Raw genomic sequence first — 9849 nt, 5'->3', positions numbered from 1 at the left:
ATTAATATTTTTATTATATATGTATTTTTTATTTTTTATTTTTTATTTTTTATATGTATTATATATGTATAATATATGTATATATAAATATATATAATATGTATAATGTATGCATATATAATATATTTTTATATATGTATAAGATATGTATATATATAATGAGAAAAATGGAGAAACTTGGTACCAAGTTGCTCCAAACAACTTGGTAGTGATGTGGCCTAACATTGTCCCTACATCTACATTGGAGTTGGTGAAGGGTGGTTGAGGCTCTATCTTCGAGGTGTGATGTAGGGGCAAGATTATGCCACATCACTACCAAGTTGCTTGGAGCAACTTGGTACCAAGTTTCTCCATTTCTCTCATATATAATATATGTATATATAATATATTTCTATATATGTATAATATGTCATATGTGTGTATATATATACTCTCTCTTAGTATATAAGTATATTCTCTCTTATATAAGTATATATATGTATAAGTATATATAAGTATACTTTCTCTTATATAAGTATATATAAGAATACTCTCTCTTATATATGTATAATGTATGTATGTATGTATTGTAGGCGTCTAAAAATGCCTATGGTTGTCCGCACACGGCTCGAGACAGAGAGAAGATGATAAACGTCGCTATTAGAGTCGCAGGAGCTCGTTTGACAACGACAAACACATGAAGTGAGTCGACGGGTCATACGAAGCAACGGAACCTCGGAATAACGGAAACGAGAGCTGATCGGGAGCCCCACGTCGTTTACAAAAGGCGGAGCACCCCTCGTGTCCTATTTATTCCACATATGATTCAATTATGGGAGCCTGTAGATCTCCTCGTCGGCTTTCCAACGCATCTTGAATCACCTCATTCCGAGGTCGGATGAGTGAGTTAAGGCTGTTATAGTAACCGCGGGTCGGATGGTTGCTACAGTGCGCGGGTCGGACTGGTGCTACAGTACCGGGGGGTCAGATTAGCTGCTACAGTAACGCGGGTCGGATTGGCTGCTACAGTAACCACGGGTCGGACCGCGCTACAGTGATCTGACCGCACAAAGCTAGAGTGCTACAGTAACCGCGGGTCGGACTGGGTGCTACAGTAACAGCGGGTCGGACTACGCTACAGTGATCTGACCGCACAAAGAAGTAAAGTTTTAACTATGCTGCGATTTGAATCTGAAAAATCTCAAAACATAAAAGTTGTAGACCTCTTCGTCAGCTTTCCAACGCATCTTGAATCAGTCTAATCAGAGGTCGTACGAAAGAGTTATGACTAAAATACCAAAGATATCTCAAACTGACCCGCGCAGCGGCGGGTCGGATCAGTCCGACCCGCGCGGCGGCGGGTCGGATCAGTCCGACCCGCGTCCATGTGGGTCGGATCAGTCCGTCTCGCACCCTGAACTGCCCGTAACCTCCAAAACGCATTTTTAGTCTGTTTCGATCGGTTTCTTCTGTTCTAGTTCATAACTGCCTAGATATCATCCCCAAATGTGGTTACTCAGTTATTAACTGAAGATAAGGCCAAATCACTTGTTCTCATCCAAATAACCGCATCCGAGGCCTATAAATATGAACTCAAGGCCTCCATTTTCGGGGGCGGAGTGATTATCAAGACGTGGAGGTGCTGCCGGATTGAGGAGTCAAGGAGCACGAATTTCAGCGAAGGCAAATCAGATCCTGGCGAACTTCGGCATAAAGAAGGAGCTATTCGAAGGATCTGAAGCCCGTCCGTCCGTCCCTTGAGATTAGGCTTGGTCTTAATCTCGAGAAGAGCCCTGATTTCGCTTGGTCGATCTTAGCGCTTCAAATCAAACACTACCTCGGTGAAGGCGAAGCTCTGCCGAATTTTCCATTAACCGGATCCAGATCGACGGTCGTCCACGGATAAACCCGGCACAGGCAAAGATCCCACGCAAGCAAGAACCGATAAACGGATCTTGTGTTTATTTTCAAGAAAGTTGTAACCTTTTATTTTCGTTATTTGAATTCATTTGTAACGACTAAAGTTTAATGAAATCAATGATGAAGGCAGCTTTCGACGCAAACCAACTGGCGACCACAGTGGGAGCCAACGGTCTCACTGCCAAGGCCGTCGTGTCGTAACCTCAGATCTGCATCCCAGTTGAAGAAGTGGTCGAATACGAGTTCGACCAACTGAAGTTCGAGGAATATATGTCGTCCTCCTCCTCCAGATCCTTCGCCTCTCGCAAGCGTAGGAAGATCAAGACCCCCGTTGCTGCGGTAACTGAACCTCGTAACGCCTTTCCGGTCTCCAACGAGTCCGGATCTGCAGATCTGAACTCCTCCTCAATCAAGGAGTTGAGTACAGAAAGCGCGTCTATTTTATCGAAGAGAGCTCGCCAAAGGCAGCGCCAACGCCTTGTGCGCCAACTCGCTAGGGCTTTGGAGTCAATTGACGGGATCCATTACGAGACGGATCTGAAAATTAGGCAACGTCAAGCGCCCCAACAGCGGACAAATGCCCTCTCCTCCAAATCACCAACAAGTGAATGAGTACAAGTCAAAAGGACCCGTTCAACTCTTGAAGAGCGGATCAAAAAGCGCTGCACACTGCTTGCGCGCGCGCGAATTCTTGCGCAAGAGGTCAAAAGATTGCAGAGGGAAGAAGTGAAAAAGAAGCCACGAAAACTGCTTAAAGTTTGGAGGTCAAAGTCCAAGACGGCGGCCGAAAAGATCGAAAAATGCGGGTCACTCAAATCCGACCCGCCGGTCCGTGGGTCACTCAAATCCGACCCGCCGAATCGCGGGTCACTCAAATCCGACCCACAGCTCGAGGTCACTCAAATCCGACCCGCCAATCTGTAGGTCACTCAAATCCGACCCGTCAAATCGCGGGTCACTCAAATCCGACCCGCCAATCTGTAGGTCACTCAAATCCGACCCACCAATCTGCAGGTCACTCAAATCCGACCCGCTAATCTGCAGGTCGCCCAAATCCGACCCTCTAAATCGCGGGTCACTTGGGTCCTGTTTGCGGAGAAAGTTGTTGTATTCATTGCTGTATTCATTACAACTTCAATCGTTACAATGAAACAAGAAAAGATCGTCTTTTTATAAGACTCTTACACAATGAAAACAAAAAAAATTACAACTCTCTTCAAAACAAACGCAAGATCCTGTTTTGCGGTCTCTTGCTTGCGTGGGTCTTTTGCCTGTGACGGGGACGTCAATATCCGTGGACCACCTGGCACTCAGATCTGTTCCGAAAAAATCGGACAGAGCTTCGTCGATCCGCGTGAGATCTAGAAGCCTGAAGCGTCTATCTCGGCTAAAACGAGATATCAGCTCTTCTTAGTGATTACCGGCGAAGGGTAATACTAAGGAAAAAGGGGAACGGGTGATGAAGGCTCTGATGAAGACCTCTCCTCTCCTTGTTGAAGCGCACGACCACTCTTCACTGCAGCAGGGCTTCGCCAATCTTCTCCAAAATCTATCAGCTCCAATGGTTAGATTATCTGTAGAATGAATGAGACACGAAGGGCGTTGTTCCTTTTGTAAACATCGCGGGGTTCTCGATTAGCCTGTGCCTTCGTTATTCCGAAATTCTGTCAGCTCACGTAGTTCGTTGATTCACTTCAAGCGTTCACCGACGTCAATCGAACTCCTGTGAACCAGATAGTGACGTTCATTATCGTTCCTTAACACTGAGCTGTTCGTGGAGACCTATAGGCAATTTTCGATGCCTACAGATACCCCCTCCAAAGTGTTCCGGACTCGTTTCTTTTATAGAAGAGGCTGGAATACTTTGGATGTGATTGGTCTAGCCTTCAGTCGGCGTAAGGACCTGTAGTTAGCTTCAACTCTTGGCTCCTTCGACTTTCAGTCTATCCGATGCTTTGACGAATAGCCGAAGTTCTTCTGGCACTGCGTTTATCGCTTGGCCGTCGTCGGAGTCTCGAGTCTGCAGCTGATGAATTGAGTTTGGCTCGTGTTATTGAGTTGACTTTGAACTACCTCCGTCACATTGTGCTGGTTTAGGGTTTCGGACCACCGCGTGTTGACTTTTTGTCGCAACGCGTTGACCGGCGTTGACCTAGGGTTACGTGTTGACCGGCGTTGACCCTAGGGTTTTGAATCGTCGAACGTTGATTAGTGTGGATTTTGAATCCTCGAACGTTGACTTGTGTTGCAACGCGTTGACTGGCGTTGACCTAGGGTTACGCGTTGACCGGCATTGACTCTAGGGTTTCGCGCATCGAATGTTAATTGGTGTCGATTTTCATCAAGACATCCAATAATTGATGAAAATAGGCGAATTCGGGTCCATATATAGGCATACGGGGACAAATGGGACCCGAGACACCCGTGGGTGTCTCACCCTTGGCCGAGACACCTTGGGGTGTCTCGGCCAAGGCCGAGACAACCGAGACACCCCCCCCTCTTTGTCTTTTTCTCTTTTGTTTGTTTCCCCTTTTGTTTCCCCCTTTTCAAAATTCAAAAACAAGACTCCCTCTTAAATTTTGAATCCCTTCTTCTTCCTCCATACACCATACACCATTGTTTTCAAAACTCAAAACCCATTCCACAATTTTGGATTTTTCTTGGTGCTCCCCCTTGGCCGAAAATACCCTCTCCTTCAAGCTAGGGTTTCATCATCTTCAACCTCAAGCTCAAAGCTTCTTGATTTGGTAATCTCCTTCAAAACTCTCCTCTTTTTCAAGAAAGATCATAGCTTTATGTTCCCATGAGTTAGAGGATAGGCTCTTTGATGATGGTTTGTGGATGCACAAGAATTTGGGGGGTTTTATGCAAGGTTACAATAGGGCCGAATTTTTTTGGGGGGCTTTTATGCAAAAAATCGCAATATGGCCGAATTTTTTGGGGGGCTTTTATGCAAAAATTGCAATATGGCCGAAAATTTGAGGGGGCTTTTATGCAAAATTGGACTGAAATTGGGTCTTGGATTGCATGTCCACTTGGTCGAAAATTTGAGGGGTGCTTTATGCAAAAAGACCAATGTTGTTTGAGGGGTTTATTTGCAAAAAGCAACCCACAAAGTGTAGAGGGGTTTATTTGCAAAAGGGCTGAAATTTAGGGCTGAAATTCCAAAAGTTTAGACCACAACCCAATAACCAAAGTTTTGATAAGGGTATGTGGACGTTAAATTGAAACTTGTGAAGGGGTCTATGTGCAAAATTGGCTCAATTCTACAAAAGGGCTTATTTGTAAAATTAACCCAAATTGTGGGGTATCGAGGGGTACTATATGATCAGATATGATGACCACGACCCAACCCGAGCGTGTCCTTGACCCGAATTTTAGCCTTGAACACGAAGGGTATTTTGGGTATTTCACCAAAATTCACCGCGAAAAAGGACAATCATTGTTTCGCATGCACGAAATTTGTAGGTTTAACTAGACTTCAATTATGAAATCCTATTTATGCATAGGATTTTAATTAAAGTTCTTAATTTCCCTTTTAATTTTCGTGTATGCATATTTTAGATTGTACCTGACTTGCTGCTCTTCGTTGCAGATTTTCAATGTCGCCGCGCCGATCTTGACCTCGTAGGAGTCGTTCTCATTCGCAGCACAGCGAGGAAGAGGTTCCCGCGACATCATCCCTCGCGGCTTCTTTCTTCGGGGGTGAGAATTTATATAGATCTTTTCTTGTGTATCCCTGATTGACCTCTTTGCGGGTCATGAAGGAAGAACCGACACCCTCCTTCGCGGGGGTTAAGGTTTCAGACTTGTCTTGCTTGGCCAATTCAAGTCTTCTAGTATGTTGGGGCGATTTTGTGTCGTCCTACACCTTATAGTTCGGTGTATGTTACCACGTTATTCACGTGATGATGCATACCGTTCTTCCAGTGTAGGACACTCAAAATCGTCTCTCCAATTATTCCGTGGATGAGCTTATCATTCTTATGAGTTTTCTGATTCCACTCTTGTGCTTTATTGCAGTGGAGTTTCCCGCGGGTAGCCTTCCTGCTCATGCCAACACTGGTTGTAGCCAGGAGGTCTTTTCTTCAGTTTCTCTCAGACAGGCCGTTGGTCCACTCCCTCGGTTTGACGGAGATCGCTCCGATGAATCCTGTCGTCTGATACGGGAAGGAGGGCGTCATTGCTTGCGCCAGCTTATTACAGATGCCTCCTTCACCGCGGATTCTACCTCTACTCAGGCTTTAAAGAAGCCGAGTTTCTTGTTCGGAGATCACGTCGAGGATCCTGCTACGTTGACCCTTACCGAGGAACACTGGCTGAATCTCGACGAAGGGGCTGTCTTGTACATTCCTTCCATTCCGCGTCAATACTCATTCAGTCACTTGAAGGGACAGGCCGTGGAGCGACAGATGTCTTGGCACCTTACTGGTGATGCTGAGCGAGTCCAGTGCGGATATGCCTCTCATCACAAGACTCCTGGCTCTAACGGGTATCATGATGTTCGGGGTCTTCGACCAGGGATTATGGGCCTTGACACTGCACCCCCAGGCGAGGTATCAGCAGCTGCTCCTACCGTGAGTAATCGTCTGGCTCTTCTGGCGAGACGGTTACCTCCACCAGAATACAGATGCTATGGTTGGGCTTCCTCACTAGCCAAGGGGTGGTGGGCACGCATGACTAGTTTTGTCTTAGCACGCTGGGAGAGGGATTTGAAGAGTAGTGGATTATATGTACCCATACGAGCCACCATGTACGGGATCCCGGTCAGCTGTCGCCATTTCTTGGCGTTGCTAGAGACCTACATGCCTGACAGTAACACCTTTCTGACCAGTGGTGGCGAGTTAGGGTTGGCCTTGCATGAGATGCATCAGGTTTCTGGTCTTCCGATGGGGGATTGTCCATATCAGGAGTATTTTCCCTCGAACCAGCAGTTGGAGTGTATGAAGAAAGATACTCCCGACATGTATGACACTCTCTGGGATCTTACTTGTCATTATCATACCTCCTTGGTCCAGACTTCTCCTCAAGCGAAAAGGAAGAGGCAAGTCAGCTTGAAGCAGTTTGCTTGCTATTTGTTCCAGAACTTGGAGGGTAATTCCGGCGGGTCCATTCGTGAATTAGACGTGTTGACCCCTTCCGCAATTAATGAGTTGATGGAGAAGGCTGAGGCTCGTTCTTACACCATTGCCAGTGCTGAGGGAGCTTTTCCTGCGGGAACCAAGTTTCGTTCTTTTCTCTGCCGTGCACAGAAGTCCATTGGGCCCTGGACTCTACTAGCAGGCTACCTTGCTCTTTGGTTGAAGAAATGTGTTGTCCCACACCAGCCTTCGGACGCTCTACCTATTGAGGTGCTCTTCCCCGCAGTTCAGCTAGCTTACGGGAGAGAGCTTTCCCTGCTCCCAGCGATGGTTGCTGGCATCCATTGCGGGCTTAGGTGTCTAGTCAGCAGTTTTACACAGATGGGTTCTGAACCCTCGACTGAGCTTATTTGTCCGAAGGTCGAGCTTTCTTACGCATATCTGATGGCGTGGCTCGTTCTTCACCGTCCTGACTTGATGTCGGCGCCCAGCGTTGTTGACATCCCCGTCCCTTTCATGCAGCTGTTGGAGAAGAGCAGATGGCTCGGGAACAAATTCAGTGATGTTCAACGAGAGCTTCGAGTCCGTAAGAGTTGGGAGTTCTTTAAGTGTTTTCCTCACTTTTCAGGTCGCTATGGCGACGTGCTGATTGACGAGGAGAAACCTAGAAGTGACCGGACTGTTCTCGACGCTGGTTGCTTCCGCTGGCTAGTGAACATCCGCGTTGGGTATCTTGTCCTCCGGGTGAAGAATCAATGCCACATAGAGCCTTACCTTCCCTGCCGCTTTGCTCGTCAGTTCGGCTATGACCAACTATATGTCGGGAATCCAAGCCGTAGCCTGCAGGTTGAGGGAGGAATTATTGACGGCGTACGAGCATGGCTGTGGACTATGGTGGGCTGCACTGGAGCCCGTTTTGCTCTTCCTTCCTATAGGCGTAAGCCATTGACCACTTTCCTTAGTTGCAAGTGGTTCCTTTCCGCCTATGAATCCATAGGTGTGAGGAGCCTTTCAGAGTTACAGTCCGAGTACGTAGGGCTGAGCCTGCTCAGAAGCAGAGAAAGGGGCATGCCAAATCTCTTCTCACAGATGATGAAGAGCTCCTTCCTACGGGTGACGACGACGAGACTTCTGAGGAGGAGTATGTGGATGTAGATACCGACCAAGAAGAACTTGATGCAGGTTTGTCATACTCTTTGATTTTCCTTCTCTATTCTAATTGGTATAAACGACAGCTCTCGTTCGTTTAATGAAATGACCATTGTCACTTTAGGTAGGACAGTTGACGATCATGAGCCGCCAGCTCATACATACGTTGAAACGTGTGACAGGCCTGTGCATGACCGACCCGTTGGTCCTAGGAGGGTTGGTGCCCCCCCACAGGATCCGGTATCTCCTGGATCTGAGAACATGGATTGCTTTATGCAGTAGATGTGCGATGCCCTTCATGACGGGTCTCTGGGCATCGATCTAAACATCGATCTTGAGCAGATGAATAATGTTGAGCCCACAGTCCCATATTCAGGTATATCTACATCCAATGTTACTTTCCTCAAGCATGGGGAAGGAAGATCTTCCGTTTTTTGCTGCAAGTATTTTTTTTCAAGCTTTCCTCATCTTTCAACATTCAGGTTACCCTGCAGATGTCGCGATGGAAAGGCCAAGCTTTTCGAAGCCCGATGCTGGTTTATTAGCTGACATGCTGGCTGAGCAGACTTCCAGAGGAACCGAGAGACCATTCTTTGGGAATGATTCATCCACCGGTATATATCTGATTCCCTTCCTCTTGCCTGATCTTTTATCTGACTGACGAAGGATTAATATTACAGCGCCGACCATTGGGATCAGTTTGGGATTAGCCCAATATCGATTCCTGGTATATCTAGCTTACCTCGGAGTGACGGACTCGCCGGTACGCATACGATTTAGGGATATCGTACTTCTCTATGTTCATCTGACTGTTGACTAACATACGAGTGCAATCATAGGACCAGCTACCGGGACTGATTCTCTTATGACTCCTGGCATTCCTCAGATGCCTACGGATGATGTACCTACAGGTATGCAGATGACCTTATTATCCCAATCCTCCTTATTTGTCTAAATTTTCATTTTCTCGGTTCGACTGAGTTGGCAAATCTCAGTCGTTGAGATTCGCCTTTGTTCGCGGGGAAACTGTTTTCTTTTTCATTGAGATAATTGTCATCTTGGATTACAAAGATCCGGTCTTTTATAGATCCGGTTACAACTAAATCAAACAAAATAAAGAAAAAATTACAACTTTCCTTCTGTGAACAAATCACGAGCTCCTGTTTTGCGGTCGCTCGCTTTGGTGGGTTCTTTGCCTGCGCCGGGGTTAATCCGTGGACCACCGCGCGATCTAGATCCGGTCGGATCTACACGATTATGCGGGTATTATTCCACGAAGGGAATAATAGCCGGGAGGGATTAATCCACCAAGGGAATAATCGCTCGGATCTCGAGATCTAAGACCAAGCTTAGATCTGGAGTGTAGTCTCGTGTAGATCTCAGATCTGTTCTTTCTTCCTCTCGAGATCCTGCCTTTTCTGACGTGGATGGTCGCCGAGGATCAGATCTGAATGGTGCAAGTCTTCTGGTCTTCAAGCTCCGAGTTCACTCTTCAATCCGGCAGAGTTTCGGCTCTTGAAAGTTCGACCTCCGAAAATGAACATCTCTAGGCCTATTTATAGGCTCTCAGGACAGTGGCTGCAAAAAGAGAATTGTCGGCCACCTCTGGCCACTGTCGGCCACCTCGGGCCACTGTCGGCCACCTCGGGGTGGCCGACACTGTGCCTAGCCACCTTGGGGTGGCTCGGCTCATGGCCGAGCCACCCCAAGGTGGCTCGGC

Source organism: Asparagus officinalis, chromosome 8, assembly GCF_001876935.1.
Source record: "Asparagus officinalis chromosome 8, Aspof.V1, whole genome shotgun sequence".
NCBI classification, from domain to species: Eukaryota; Viridiplantae; Streptophyta; class Magnoliopsida; order Asparagales; family Asparagaceae; genus Asparagus; species Asparagus officinalis.
Note: the sequence above shows the minus strand (reverse complement) of the source record.